This window comes from Pelobates fuscus, chromosome 5 (assembly GCF_036172605.1).
Source record: "Pelobates fuscus isolate aPelFus1 chromosome 5, aPelFus1.pri, whole genome shotgun sequence".
NCBI lineage: Eukaryota > Metazoa > Chordata > Amphibia > Anura > Pelobatidae > Pelobates > Pelobates fuscus.
Genome location: NC_086321.1, coordinates 104639151 through 104654814, shown reverse-complemented (window position 1 = coordinate 104654814; position 15664 = coordinate 104639151). Strand labels below are relative to the sequence as shown.

Sequence of the window (15664 nt, the reverse complement as noted above, 5' to 3'; positions counted from 1 at the left end):
GTCTCTGAGATTTTAACAATGAAGGCACAGTCGCAGTTTAGAAATTGCCCTTCAAATGTGAGCTTTGCAGAGTGGAGTTTCAATGAATGTCAATGGACTGCATGAGTTGCAAACAAATGGTCATATTGTGAAAACTATAAGGACTATGGCTTAGCCGTGGACATTTTTAGTGGCAGCAGGGATAGCTGAACGTTTTGATATAAGATTTGTGTAGGTGGGCCTGAAAATGAGGGAGTGGTGGCAGTTTAGAAATCATGTCCTGATTTTTCAGCTTTTGCCAGCTCCCACTCTACCTTTGCCATTCATTCCTATGGGACAAATTTCGCCACAAGAACGACGATATTCCGAGAACCATTCGGCGAAACGTTCCACAAAGTAATAGCAATCCGATCGGGAACAATCTGCACGTTTTGGTATATTTTTGTCTATGTAGTGTAAAAACTGTGGGAGGAGTTAGGGTGGCAAATTTGGCTATAATAATAATATATATGTGAGATAACAGTAAGTGGTCTTGCTATGCAAGAACACTTAATAACTAGAAAAGCTACAATTTCTGGGGAAATTGTGTGAAGTGTTCTTGCCTCCACCAGTAGTCTACAACTGGAGTGGGCGGAGTAACTGTTATTATTTATTTATATAGCACATTTAATTGCAATGTTGTTGCCCAAAGTGCTTCACAGTTACATTAAAACATACATTTATAAAAACATTAGCTGGCCCTGTCTATGACATCACTTGCTGCTGCAGCCTTGCACAGGCCAGAGTTTTTTCGCGGTTGCCATCTTCAAACGGTTGTATTTTAAAAACTATAAATTCTACAGCGAAGAGCTTTATAGTGTGAGAATCACAAGACCCAGACCTACATTTGGATGTATAGTATGTCTCTGAGATATTAACAATGAAGGCACAGTCGCAGTTTAGAAATTGCCCTTCAAATGTGAGCTTTGCAGAGTGGAGTTTCAATGAATGTCAATGGACGGCGTGAGTTTCAAACAAATGGTCATATCTTGAAAACTATAATGACTATGGCTTAGCTGTGGACATTTTTAGTGGCAGCAGGGATAGCTGAACGTTTTAATATAAGATTTGTGTAGGTGGGCCTGAAAATGAGGGAGTGGTGGCAGTTTAGAAATCATGTCCTGATTTTTCAGCTTTTGCCAGCTCCCACTCTAGCTTTGCCATTCATTCCTATGGGTCAAATTTCACCACAAGAACAACGATATTCCGTGAACCATTCGGCGAAACGTTCCACAAAGTAATAGCAACACGATCGGGAACAATCTGCACGTTTTGGTAAATTTTGGTCTATGTAGTGTAAAAACTGTGGGAGGAGTTAGGGTGGTAAATTTGGCTATAATAATAATAATAATAACTAGAAAAGCTACAATTTCTGGGGAAATTGTGTGAAGTGTTCTTGCCTCCATCAGTAGTCTACAACTAGAGTGGGCGGAGTAACTGTTAGTATTTATTTATATAGCACATTTAATTGCAATGTTGTTGCCCAAAGTGCTTCACAGTTACATTAAAACATACAGTTATAAAAAATTAGCAGGTGTAAAAGGCTTTGTCTATGACATCACTTGCTGCTGCAGCCTTGCACAGGTCAGAGTATTTTGGCGGTTGCCATCTTCAAACGGTCGTATTTTAAAAACTATAATTCCTACAGTGAAGAGCTTTATATTGTGAGAATCACAAGACCCAGACCTACATTTTGATGTATAGTATGTCTCTGAGATATTAACAATGAAGGCACAGTCGCAGTTTAGAAATTGCCCTTCAAATGTGAGCTTTGCAGAGTGGAGTTTCAATGAATGTCAATGGAAGGCGTGAGTTGCAAACAAATGGTTATATTGTGAAAACTATCAGGATTATGGCTTAGCTGTGGACATTTCTAGTGGCAGCAGGGATAGCTGAACGTTTTGATATAAGATTTGTGTAGGTGGGCCTGAAAATGAGGGAGTGGTGGCAGTTTAGAAATCATGTCCTGATTTTTCAGCTTTTGCCAGCTCCCACTCTAGCTTTGCCATTCATTCCTATGGGACAAATTTCGCCACAAGAACGACGATATTCCGTGAACCATTCGGCGAAACGTTCCACAAAGTAATAGCAATCCGATCGGGAACAATCTGCATGTTTTGGTATATTTTTGTCTATGTAGTGTAAAAACTGTGGGAGGAGTTAGGGTGGCAAATTTGGCTATAATAAGAATAATAAGAATAATAATAATAATATATATGTGAGATAACATTAAGTGGTCTTGCTTTGCAAGAACACTTAATAACTAGAAAAGCTACAATTTCTGGGGAAATTGTGAAGTGTTCTTGCCTCCACCAGTAGTATAAAACTGGAGTGGGCGGAGTAACTGTTATTATTTATTTATATAGCACATTTAATTGCAACGTTGTTGCACAGTTACATTAAAACATACAGTTATAAAAACATTAGCAGGTGCAAATGGCCCTGTCTATGACATCACTTGCTGCTGCAGCCTTGCACAGGTCAGAGTATTTTTGCGGTTGCCATCTTCAAACGGTCGTATTTTAAAAACTATAAATCCTACAGTGAAGAGCTTTATATTGTGAGAATCACAAGACCCATACCTACATTTTGATGTATAGTATGTCTCTGAGATATTAACAAGGAAGGCACAGTCGCAGTTTAGAAATTGCCCTTCAAATGTGAGCTTTGCAGAGTGGCGTTTCAATGAATGTCAATGGACTGCGTGAGTTGCAAACAAATGGTCATATTGTGAAAACTATCAGGACTATGGCTTAGCCGTGGACATTTTTAGTGGCAGCAGGGATAGCTGAACGTTTTGATATAAGATTTGTGTAGGTGGGCTTGAAAATGAGGGAGTAGTGGCAGTTTAGAAATCATGTCCTGATTTTTCAGCTTTTGCCAGCTCCCACTCTAGCTTTGCCATTCATTCCTATGGGACAAATTTCGCCACAAGAATGACGATATTCCGAGAACCATTCAGCGAAACGTTCCACAAAGTAATAGCAACGCGATCGGGAACAATCTGCACGTTTTGGTAAATTTTTGTCTATGTAGTGTAAAAACTGTGGGAGGAGTTAGGGTGGCAAATTTGGCTATAATAAGAATAAGAATAATAATAATAACTAGAAAAGCTACAATTTCTGGGGAAATTGTGTGAAGTGTTCTTGCCTCCATCAGTAGTCTACAACTAGAGTGGGCGGAGTAACTGTTATCATTTATATAGCACATTTAATTGCAATGTTGTTGCCCAAAGTGCTTCCCAGTTACATTAAAACATACAGTTATAAAAAATTAGCAGGTGTAAAAGGCTTTGTCTATGACATCACTTGCTGCTGCAGCCTTGCACAGGTCAGAGTATTTTGGCGGTTGCCATATTCAAACGGTCGTATTTTAAAAACTATAAATCCTACAGTGAAGAGCTTTATATTGTGAGAATCACAAGACCCAGACCTACATTTTGATGTATAGTATGTCTCTGAGATATTAACAATGAAGGCACAGTCGCAGTTTAGAAATTGCCCTTCAAATGTGAGCTTTGCAGAGTGGAGTTTCAATGAATGTCAATGGACTGCGTGAGTTGCAAACAAATGGTCATATTGTGAAAACTATAAGGAATACGACTTAGCTGTGGACATTTTTAGTGGCAGCAGGGATAGCTGAACGTTTTGATATAAGATTTGTGTAGGTGGGCCTGAAAATGAGGGAGTGGTGGCAATTTAGAAATCATGTCCTGATTTTTCAGCTTTTGCCAGCTCCCACTTTAGCTTTGCCATTCATTCCTATGGGACAAATTTTGCCACAAGAACGACGATATTCCGTGAACCATTCGGCGAAATGTTCTACAAAGTAATAGCAATCTGCACGTTTTGGTAAATTTTCGGCTATGTAGTGTAAAAACTGTGGGAGGAGTTAGGGTGGCAAATTTGGCTATAATAAGAATAATAATAATAATATATATGTGAGATAACAGTAAGTGGTCTTGCTATGCAAGAACACTTAATAATATATATGTGAGATAACAGTAAGTGGTCTTGCTATGCAAGAACACTTAATAATTATATATGTGTGAGAACATTAAGTGGTCTTGCTATGCAAGAACACTTAATAATATATATGTGAGATAACATTAAGTGGTCTTGCTATGCAAGAACACTTAATAATATATATGTGAGATAACATTAAGTGGTCTTGCTATGCAAGAACACTTAAATATATATATTAATACCAAAATATACGTAGTTAAATTATACATGTATTATATATGTATAATATGCTAATCAGGTGTTTTAATTAACTTATAATTTATTTATACATGTATAATATTCTAATGTTTGTGTTTACCTGGGGAGCTAACAATAGTTAGGGCGTACTATGCCACCTTAACGGCGTTTAGGCTCACCAAATGTAGGGCGGCACAGTACGCCCTAACGGCGTTAAGGCATGAAGAATGCCTGAGAAAGCAGGTAAAATGTTCAAAGTTGGATTTCATTTTTTTTTTTCTTTTATGGTTTTGGTAGAATACCTACTTCTAATCCTTGTACAGCTTCCATGCATCCCTACATTAATGTATTTGTGAATCATGTACCTCAATGCATATTTTAATAATATACCTTAATGCACATTAAACTAATTATTTTTTTAGTCCAGTAAATATTAAAGGGACACAATAGGCATCAAAACATCTTTAGATGAATGGAGTAACTTGGTGTATAGATCATGCCCCTGCAGTCTCCCTGCTCAATTCTTTTTCATTTAAGAGTTTAAGGGACACTATAGTCACCCAGACCACTTCAGCTCAATGAAGTGGTCTGGGTGCCAGGTCCCTCAGGTTTTAACCCTGCTCTTGCCGCGCATGCGCATTCCGCTTCACTTGGGAGCTGACGTCGGTGGGGGAGAAGAGATCACCAATGCCGAGGGAGCCCAGCCCTGGATAAAGGTAAGCTGTTGAAGGGGTTTTAACTCCTTCAGCATCAAGGGAGGGGGACCCTGTGGATGGGGGCACCCTCAGGGCACTATAGTGTCAGGAAAACCGCTTTGTTTTCCCGACACTATAGTGATCCTTTAACCCCATAAGGACCACCAAACTTCTTGAATAAAAGGGAATCATGACCTGTCACACATGTCATGTGTCCTTAAGGGGTTAAATCACTTTGTTTATGCAGCTCTTGTTACGACTCCCGTGTGTGAGGAGATTTAAAATAAAGTTAACATCTGATTGAAAATGAAACCTTATTTTTTCATGCAGGCTGTGTCAGTCACAGCCAGGGGAGGTGTGGCTAGGGCTGCGTGGACAGAAACAAAATGGATTTAACTCCTAAATGGCAGTGAATTGAGCAGTGAGACTGTGGTGGCATGCTGGGGGTGGCCTCCATTGGTGGTCTCCATTGGTGGTGTGATACTGACCTGATGTATGTGCTGGAGTCTGATGCCAATTTTGCACAGAACTGATATTAGCTTGCCTGAAACTCTTGTTTCTGTCTGGATAATGGTAACTTTTGCTGCTGGAGGTAGTCACATTTCTGGCAGCATAGGGCTTAATACATACTGAAATACTGCACATACAATCACTGGAGTGGTCATGGTGCTTGGAGTTACCCTTGAATGGTACTAAGACTATGAAGTAAAATGACACTGCACTGAGTCCTTTGAGTCCTGAAAGACCAATTCCAAGTGTTGTTCTGCTTGCAAACAAAATTTACACTTTTCATAAACTAACCTGGTTACACCACCCACCCAGCTGTCAGAAACCAGTCCTGTTATTTTCTAGTTGTTTAACTTGGTGGCGCTAAATGCAAGACACATGCAATTGCTCAGAACTGCAGGATTTGCATAATTAAATGCATGTATGTTTTCATTAGCGTTGTATTTACTAAACTGTTTTTGTTGTTTTTGTATTTGGGAAGTGGAGTATCCCTTTAGGCCTCTATGGGCCAGGAGAATTGCAGAGCTCTTTCATCAGCATAACCTAAGATTACGGGTGTGTGCAGGGGATGACCGAGGCATACCCTGATGTATGGCCCCTGTTTACCTCTGTCTTAGCACTTTAGTGTGAGTTGGAATTAGTTTATGTTTTCGAAGAACACCTCTGTATACACTATGTTTATCATTAGAGCAAACATGTATTTTGTACCACTTTTGCTAACTTTGTATTTTTTTCAGCATAGTGTTAGATAGTAATTCTCCCTGGGTTCACACCCTAATGTTCTGCGCATGCTTATGCCTATGACGCATGATTGTTTTGTCTCTTAAAGGGATTCTGTCGTGTAAGGAAATCAAAGTTGTATTTGTTACACAATAGTTCCCTCTGCTCTCCCCCCTCCTTAGCCCCAACAGCACAGAAAGATTTAAAAATCCCTTTTAACATTTACCCAATTCCAGCGCTGTTCTACCTTGGTGCTGGATCGGCGCTCCATAGTCGCTGTCAGGGAGGTCTAATGCACAGGCGCGGCAAGTTCATTAGGCCTTTCCCATAGGAAAGCATTGCCTAAGCATTGCAGACCAGGAGCATGACCTCCAGTCATGAGACCAAAAGTCGCTCAACCACTAGAAAGAGCCTCTAGTGACTGTCTGATTGGCAGCCACTAGAGGCAGGCTTATTTGTACAAAGTAATGATTTACATTGCATGACTAAGGGGAACAGGGACACTGCACCCAGACCAATTAAATAAGCTGAAGTGGTCTGGATGCCTATAGCGTCACTTTACATTTCTGTAACTTAATATGCTTTCCTTACTTTTTTTTTTTGAATTTTTAATATAATTTACTTTTTAAATATGTTTAATTTATAAAAAAAAAATTAAAAAAAATTGTTTTTGTCAGATTAAATGCAACCGAGTAATAATGCCAAGCTCATATGTTAATTCTTCCAGTCAGCATACAATTGGACAACATTTGTTAGGTATTATTTAAACCTATCCATCAAACCTATTTTTTTTTTTATTTATTTATATTTTTTATTAATTATAAAATGAAAACGAATCGTAATGTATTATCATTTGTTTTCAATGAGGAAAATAAAACCCAAGAGCTTTATGTTTGTGTTTGTGATTCCTCTTTGATATTCTATTTCTTACTCCTATAGAGTGGCTCTGTATGCTCTCCTAATTAAAATCCAAAGGAACTCTAGAGGTTGGGCAGCCTGCAGAGGGAGGTTATCACATGCAAGCTTGGAATTACAGGGGCTTTTTGTATCTATTCTGTGGGGCTTCCTCAGTTTGTTTTGCTTGATGCTTTGTATTTGTTGTGAGATCATCTGCCTTTGGATCTTCTATTAGTGCTGTTTGTTAGACAGAATGTTGTTGAGCAGGTTAGGTCTCCATTGTGAAATTGATTGTGGAACCGTCTCTTTGATATTTTCTTCCCTATATTGCCTGGAGTCAAGCTTGAAATGAATGGCTAGCCTCTCACCTCCTAAATCTATTCCAGGTCAAACCTCAGTTGATTTCTTTATGAAACACCAGAAACCTGAGCGTGTGTTCTAGACTGTTTAAAGTGTCTGCTCATGAATTGCATGCTTCTGGCTTCCTGGGGCTGTAAATGATTACCTGCAGCAATGTGTTTTAAGGCAAGCTGTAAGCAAGACCCTGCTCTTACACCTAATTATTCTCGTATTTAAAACAATATATTAACTGTTTTAATGTCAGTGCCTTATATTCACAATAATCACATCCTGGACAAGGTATTAACACTCTGCTTTTAAAAGCTTGACGAAATTGGAGAAGTGCTGCTACTTCTGTTATCCTTGCTTTCTTTTGTGTTTTCATAGATTTTCATCCATAAGCAAATTTTGGCTATCACCGTGCTATAACCTGAATATTACATTCATATGAAACATTTTATTTATTTTTTACCGTTGCCAAAATTAGTTGATACACCTGATATTGGTGAATATTTGGATCTAGCTTAGTAGTCCACACACTGCCACAAAGCCTATAACAACATAGAATTGACAGTGTTGACATAAAAAGGATTTGTGCATATGTATTTGCATACAAGTTTATACATATTTTAGTGATGTATAAAGTTTTAATGTGTACTTACCGTGCAAATAGTCACTTGATATAACAAAGTAAGTTAATTTATACGGTGGGCAAGCTCACGCATTTATGAAATGTTTTTTTATTTTGCTTCACTGGGTGGTAAAGACAAAAAAATACGACATCAATGGACAACAACTGCGCATACAACCAACCTCCACATGTGATACACCAGCATCCCACAATTCCTAACTTTTACCAGTACATTAGTAATGGTGGGAGTCCAAGTGTGTCATCTTGGACACAGAGGCTTTCTATCCTTTTTCCAAATGCCATCTTGAAAGCAGGAGAATTGATCTACAGTTATGTATTTTTCTTATCCTGGCGGTGATTTTACAGTACAAGGTATAATTTTGAAGAGCACTCGTAAAATGTGCAGGTATAATGAACCTTGTTGCAGGTCATTATTTATTTATTACTGGTATTTATAAAGCGCCAACAGATGCCGCAGCGCTGTTCAATTAGTGGAGAACATACAATATACACACACAAATACAAAAGGTAGAGAGGGCCCTGCCCGTAAGCTGAAATCTAGCCATTTAAGCTCTTTTATACAAAGTGCATAGGTAGATAGCCCGTGAGCTTACAATCTAAAGGACATGCAGTCAGATAGGCAAACATTCATTTCTGACTTCATACCTGAAGCAACTCAGGCAAGGCATCACTAAAGATATACCGTATATACTCGAGTATAAGCAGAGTTTTTCAGCACATTTTTTGTGCTTAAAAACCCCAACTTGGCTTATACTCGAGTCAGTGTCTGTATTATGGCAACTTACATTGCCATAATACAGACAGGGGGCTGTGGGGGCTGCAGGGGCTGCAGAGCGTTTACTTACCTCTCCTGCAGCTCCTGTCAGCTCCCTTCTCCTCCGCGCCGGTCCTTTCAAAAAATGTGCTGAAAAACTCTGCTTATACTCGAGTATATACGGTATATCTTTAGTGATGCCTTGCCTGAGTTGCTTCAGGTATGAAGTCAGAAATGAATGTTTGCCTATCTGACTGCATGTCCTTTAGATTGTAAGCTCACGGGCTATCTACCTATGCACTTTGTATAAAAGCTACTGCATTTCCCACCCTAGTCTTATACTCGAGTCAATAAGTTTTCCCAGTTTTTTGGGGTAAAATTAGGGGCCTCGGCTTATATGCGGGTCGGCTTATACTTGAGTATATACGGTACACCTGTATGAGCAGGGCCCTTTTTAACCTCTTGTACTCATTAGCATTTGTAATAGTTTATCTCGTTTGTCATATTATTCCTTTTGAAATATTTCAAAGAGCTGCTGAAAATGTTGGTGGTCTATAGATGATTAAATTGCGAGAAATAAAATAAAAAAAAGGGGAAAACACACAAACTGCACTCATACACACACTGCACTCATACACACACACTGCACTCATACACACACACACACTGCACTCATACACACACACACACTGCACTCATACACACACACACTGCACTCATACACACACACACTGCACTCATACACACACACACTGCACTCATACACACACACACTGCACTCATACACACACACACTGCACTCATACACACACACACTGCACTCATACACACACACACTGCACTCATACACACACACACTGCACTCATACACACACACACTGCACTCATACACACTGCACTCATACACACTGCACACATACACACACACTGCACACATACACACACACTGCACACATACACACACACTGCACACATACACACACACTGCACACATACACACACACTGCACACATACACACACTGCACTCATACACACACACTTCACTCATACACACACACTGCACTCATACACACACACTGCACTCATACACACACACACTGCACTCATACACACACACTGCACTCATACACACACACTGCACTCACACACACACTCTGCACTCACTCACACACACACACTGCACTCATACACACACACACACACTGCACTCATACACACACACACACACTGCACTCATACACACACACACACTGCACTCATACACACACACACACTGCACTCATACACACACACACTGCATTGATACACACACACATTGCATTGATACACACACACTGCATTGATACACACACACACACACTGCATTGATACACACACACACTGCATTCATTATATACACACACTGTAAATAAATATTCAATTAATATAAATTTTTTAGGATCTAATTTTATTTAGAAATTTACCAGTAGACCCATGGGTGTTCCTTCTGGCCAGACCTCTAGAGGGATGGACCAGAACTGAGCAGAAACTGGTACACAAAATTAACCTGGCAGCAAGGCGGGCCTTGGCTCAGGTCTGGCTTCAACCTTCCGCCCCCCCGATCCAGGTAGTGCTACTGAAGATTAAAGATACATTCCTTATGGATAAACTCACAGCAAAGGTCAGGGGCACAATTGCCAAATTTAATAAAGTGTGGGCACCTTGGATGGACAGCGGTATGAGTGATTAGGGCGCAAGGGTCCTAGGCGTAGCCCTACAGACCCCTCCCTCTATGATTGGGTGCAAGACGGATGTGAACACGGTTTACCTCCCTTTAGAGGGCATATTGAGGTTCTCATTTGGCGGCCTCCGGGAGGCAGCAAGCTTTTTGGGGGCAGGGAGATTCGGGGCTACGTACAGCGCAATAGGTTTGGGGTTATTGGCGCTACTTTGCGAACTACAGGCGGAGGACATGCGACTACTATCCCCTCCCTTTCCCACCCCCCCCCTTCCCTGGTTTTCCCTTCCTGGCTCTTCATCCTATAATCTTTCCTGTTCCCGCTTTTCTATGTCTTTTCTATCTTTCCTTCCTTTCCGTTTCTCTCTTTATTTCTTCTGAATGGCTGCATATTCTTTTTCTCCGCTACCTTGGCTTAGACCTCGTCCTGTCTAGACAGGGACGCTACTACAGGGAGCTTTTCTTGGAAATGTACGATTGCACTATTAGGCGTTCCAACAGGCGAGGCCGGACAAAGTTTTTTCTATAGCCCGAAGGATATGTTACTACATATGTAAAATATTCAATGTCATGTATATCACATGCTATAGCCATTCTAGTTCTTTTTGAGTTTTATATATATGAAAATGGAGGGACACCACGACCTCAAGTGCAATCCTCGATACCAACCCGCCGATGACATCGACGAAGCTTCAAGAGACTTATAATGTACCTTATACGATGTGCCTTATGTTTCTATTGATTCCTGCATATGTTCAGGTGGCGTTATTTGTATCGATGTGTATTGTACATGTGGTGTTCAACCGTACCAAAAATAAAGAATTTAAAAAAAAAAAAAGAAATTTACCAGTAGCTACTGCATTTCCCACCCTAGTCTTATACTCGAGTCAATAAGTTTTCCCAGTTTTTTGGGGGTAAAATTAGGGGCCTCGGCTTATATTCGGGTCGGCTTATACTTGAGTATATACGGTACACTTGTATGAGCAGGGCCCTTTTTAACCTCTTGTACTCATTAGCATTTGTAATAGTTTATCTCGTTTGTCATATTATTCCTTTTGAAATATTTCAAAGAGCTGCTGATAATTTTGGTGGTCTATAGATGATAGACATTAAAGGGACACTATAGTCACCTGAACAACTTTAGCTTAATGAAGCAGTTTTGGTGTATAGAACATGCCCCTGCAGCCTCACTGCTCAATCCTCTGCCATTTAGGAGTTAAATCCCTTTGTTTATGAACCCTAGTCACACCTCCCTGCATGTGACTTGCACAGCCTTCCATAAACACTTCCTGTAAAGAGAGCCCTATTTAGGCTTTCTTTATTGCAAGTTCTGTTTAATTAAGATTTTCTTATCCCCTGCTTGCTAGACCCTGCAAGAGCCTCCTGCATGTGATTAAAGTTCAATTTAGAGATTAAGATACAATTATTTAAGGTAAATTACATCTGTTTGAAAGTGAAACCAGTTTTTTTTTTCATGCAGGCTCTGTCAATCAAAGCCAGGGGAGGTATGGCTAGGGCTGCATAAACTGAAACAAAGTGATTTAACTCCTAAATGACAGTGAATTGAGCAGTGAAATTGCAGGGGAATGATCTATACACTAAAACTGCTTTATTTAGCTAAAGTAATTTAGGTGACTATAGTGTTCCTTTAAATTGCGAGAAATAAAATTAAAAAAAAAGGGGAAAACATAGCCTGACATTATAAAGTTTAGAAACTGGAATACATCTGGGCTTTAGCAAACATATAAGTGTTGGGTGTTCTAGCTGGACTTAAAGGCCACCTAAATCCAAAATTTTTATCTGTGGAACAATGATGTACCAGTGTGACTTTAATGCCAGTTTGTGAGTACATAATACAGTAGACAACGGAGAATGGTCATGCAGTTTGTGCAGGATAAACAAGAACAGGAAATAATGGTATGCTGCTGACAATCATAACCTAGTGATAGCCTGTGCATCAATGTCCAACAAATATAGGAGGACCAAAGGAATTAATCCAACAGGAACATATAGGAAACTCAATGCTAAGATATTGTGTGAGGGTTATTTTGGAATAGCCTATTTATTATGGACACAAAATGTTTATGTAGTGAAAAACAATGCATGAAAGGAAGTCAACATGCTGTGTCACAAAGCTAGAATTATTATACTTTTTTTAGTATCAGTTGATTCCTGGGTTGTCTTATGATCTGCCTATTTTTGTTTAAATTCATATCCACATCACAAAAGTCCAGATCAGTATAACTCAGGCATGTCTACAATTGTTGACTAATTTTTTTTTTTATGATTTTCTGCTTTGTTAGTATGGACACACTTGAAAATGAGATTCTAATATTGATGTGCCATTCTCGGGAAAACAATTTATTTTATATAAAGAAACCTAGCACTTAACTGACTGCATGTCGGAACATTCCATTCATTTCCACTGCATTTTATCTAAGATAGAGAAAAACTAGCGTAAGCAATCTCACATATAGATATATATATATATATATATATATATATATATATATATATATATATGTATGTGTGTGTGTGTGTGTGTGTGTACCTCTATATACAATATATTTCTCTAGGTGAGACACAAATGACAGGATGGTTTTCGGCATTCATGATACATTTTTTTTTACCCATTTATATTTTCTGCTGCACAGCCACAGAGTAATTTGATAGTACACACAGGTTCTTTTTGTTTTTTTTGTTTGATATTTTACGGTTTAATGTTAAACAATTAATTAGACTTATTATTTATTGAGCCACCAGTAAACTGCCTCTTTGTTCAAAAATGTTCTACAATATGTTGACTCATTGCATGAAATCATTAAATAAACACTCTAATATTAACAAAATATATGTAATTAAAACGTAGATATTTTTTGTTACACATTGGAATTACAAGGAGAGAAAAACAAGTAGCAAGAGAGGTGAGAACGGACAACAGCTCAATTAGCCTGCCCTTCGGTGGCTCCCCGCTCAGACCTCAATCTGGTTTTAGCTCATCTTGTGCCCTTACTGAGAGAACATATCTGAAGCATATCAGACTGGTCCCACCCGTAAGGACAGTCCAGATCCAAAATCCAGATTGTTTCAACCTTGTAAGGTATCATCAGTGAGGCATAGCCAATATCCCTCTAGGCACCATGAGCATTGGAATTACAAGATCCCCTTGTTAAAATAAAAATTGTGCAAAAATATGTAATGCTCATCTTTGTTCCTGGGACAGTCTTTTTGGTTAAAGATAAATTAATTAAATCTGTATGTATGTAGTTTTCAAGGGCATTCATACACCAAACTCTTAGAAATTACTTAATGAATAATGATACATGATCAAGCATTTCACCTCTTTTTGCTCTGGAAAGAGTGGAGAGTATCTCTTTCCAGCTGGACAATGATTCTAAACACGCAGCCAAAGTTAGACCGGAGTGGATTAATACAAACTTAATAGTCTTGGAATCTATGGCAAGATACAATTGCTGATGATTTACTGTCCTTAATAATCCAATGGCTTCTGAGCAATTTTACCAAAAGGAATAGAGAAAAAACTGCTGGATTGAGGTGTAGAATGCTTGTTCCTTCTGTTAAGTGCCGATCGCACATTTGTTTATGTGTGTAGTGAATAATTGTAGTAATATTCACAGGTAAATCTGAATTTATACAATTTTTATACCAGTATGGCAGCAATCAAATGGCAGGGAGTACTATGTATGTATGTATGTATATTTCATATATGTGCTATTTTTCATATATGTGCTATTTTTCTCTATAGTGGAAGATTTGTATCATTATACTGATAAACTGTTTTATCGTTCCCCAGACTGTTAACCCGTATTGGGATGAAGGGTATTCTTTCAAACTTTGCTTGACAGTACTTTTATATGAAAATCACGTTCGCTTCTTCTGAGAATGATCTGATAAATTGTATTTGAGCCTTGGTTATATAATGTTGCTAGCTTTAATCTCTCAGGCGATTCTACAATTCACCTTGGCACACCGGTATAATTCTGCGAAGAGAAACCAGTATATTCATTACAACTCTCACGATTGCAGTTTGTAACAATTTACAATTAGTGGATCGTCTTCATGTCATGGTCCTCGAGGAAAATTAGCTCTTTAGCAGGCTATTTTTATATTGATATGCCAATGTAGAAATGCTGCCTTCTCTTGCATTATGAGAGAATAGAGATATGGTTTATAAAGAAGCATAGGGGATCTTCCTGGGCATTATGCCAGATTGGCAACATAGGATCTTATTATGCAACAGTCAGAAAGGCCTTGATACTTCCTATGTTGAAAAAGTACCTATGGGGCTATGAAACTAAAATGTAATATTTAGTTTGATAGGATTTGTATGAGATATGCATACTTTTCACACAGCTAGACTACATTTTTATCGGAGTATCTCCTTATAAAAGCATGTTCTGCTAAGTTTTCATGAGAAAAAAAAAAAGTTATGTGAAAATATTACAGAAAAGAGTTTCATTTTAGTTCCATTGTTTCCGTAATTGTACTTTTTATAGCAAGTGGAGTCCCTGTTACTTTATTCTCATTTGTGAATTTTACGATGTATGATTTTATATTTCTGATATGGCTTAATGTCTAGTTAAACACTGATTAGTCACAATACAGCTTTGATATCTAACATGACTTTATTTGGATATTTTCTTCTGGGTCTTGCGAACGCTCTCATTTTATAATCTCTTCTCTGAAATGTTTCCAAAGCTCTAAGCATTGGGAGAGAGGTATAAATTTGAGATGGCAGTAAAGTCTTCTGCGGTTCAGCAGGATTTAGAATAAAAAGGGGAAATGTCACTTTTTTTGAATTTATACAATTGAATAAAACATTGAAATGAATTGCTCCATTTTCTTTTAAAATTGTATGAAAGAAGTTACATTATAATCCAGCTCAGACAATGTAGATCCCAGGAAACTTTGCAAATCAAAAGAAGAAATAAAAAAACATATTTTTTTTTTTTTTTTTTTGTCTTCTATATAGGATTTTCTAAAGCTGAGTGTCAGGTGCAAAGGACAGGGTTTATGGCAAAGAATGACAGGGAGTTAAAATGAAGGCGCCCAGTTGCAGGATAAAAATGTGTCGATTTTTGCATTTAATGTTATTTTTCACACATTACAAATACATATTTGTTAAATATAGGGATGAGCAA

General features: G+C 38.4%; 1 protein-coding gene across 1 annotated transcript in view; it reads left to right on the top strand.

The window, feature by feature from the left end:
• DTWD2 (DTW domain containing 2) overlaps positions 1-15664 on the top strand; it is a 233619-nt gene that overhangs the window by 77377 nt on the left and 140578 nt on the right. The gene's annotated exons all lie outside the window — the stretch shown is intronic.